A 1,045-nucleotide genomic window follows, 5' to 3' on the forward strand; every position below is an offset into this window, starting at 1 on the left:
CCAGACCACCGCTGAGGCTCTTTTCTTCTCCGTGCCCCTCGCTGGGGCTGACGTGGAGGCTGAGCCAGGGGGCAGCCGCCGCTTTCCTCCAAAAGCGAAGCCCTGGTGTCGTGCCGCTGTTGCAGGGCTCCTGCCACGTGCCCTAAGCAGAGCTGCGCAGCTCTGCCCAGCCGCCGGCACCCGCGCTGGCAATGAGAAAAATTGCAGAGGCTGGAGCCCCTGCTCTGGGATTCTGAGCCTCTGCCTGCAGCTCAGGGATTCTCCTGGGTCAGCACGCCGCCGGCAGCCCAAACCTCTGGGCTGCGGTGGCAGTGCGCTGACCCCGGGGGGGCCCCTGGGCTGCCGGGCTGCCGCGGTGGCGCACTGACCCTGGGGGCGCCCTGGGCTGCCAGCTGCAGGCAGCTGCTGCCGCCGGCAGCTCAGACTACCTCTCCAGCAGCAGCGGCTGCAACCATTTAAAAAAATTGGGAGGGCGCCGCTTTTTGGCGCCCCCAAATCTTGGTGCCCTAGGCAACCGCCTAGTTCGCCTAAATGGTTGCACCGGCCCTGGGTGAGCTCAAAACATGGGGAATAACCTACACCTTGTGTTCCATGCCTACGGCCAAGCAGAACAGTACGGCAGTCAACGGGTGGCAGGCTCTGACCTGCAAGCCGGACAGAGCAATTAAATAGTCTTTGAGCCCCAAGCCCTCAGCCAGAGTGGGGCAGGAACCAATGAGTGGGCTCCATTCTGCAATCAGGGCAGAGCGGCTAAGGACAGGACAGGAAACCAATGGGTCGGCTTTGGCCAGCAATCAAGGCAGGTGGGCTGTGCAGGCTAGTGGTCCAGGTAAGGGTGAGCACCAATAATGTCTAGGAGTTAGAGACTGTGGGAATGGATTGCAGGGTGGATGTGGGTCTGCCCAACTCCTGTGTCTCAGTCAAGGGCCTGAACACTTGACAAACTACGGCCCATCCTGGACAATGATCCCACACTTTCACAGGCCTTGGGTGGCAGGCCAGTCCTTGCCCACAGACAACCTGCTAACCTGAAACATATTCTCAC

Source organism: Chelonoidis abingdonii, chromosome 11 (genome assembly GCF_003597395.2).
Source record: "Chelonoidis abingdonii isolate Lonesome George chromosome 11, CheloAbing_2.0, whole genome shotgun sequence".
Lineage (NCBI taxonomy): Eukaryota > Metazoa > Chordata > Testudines > Testudinidae > Chelonoidis > Chelonoidis abingdonii.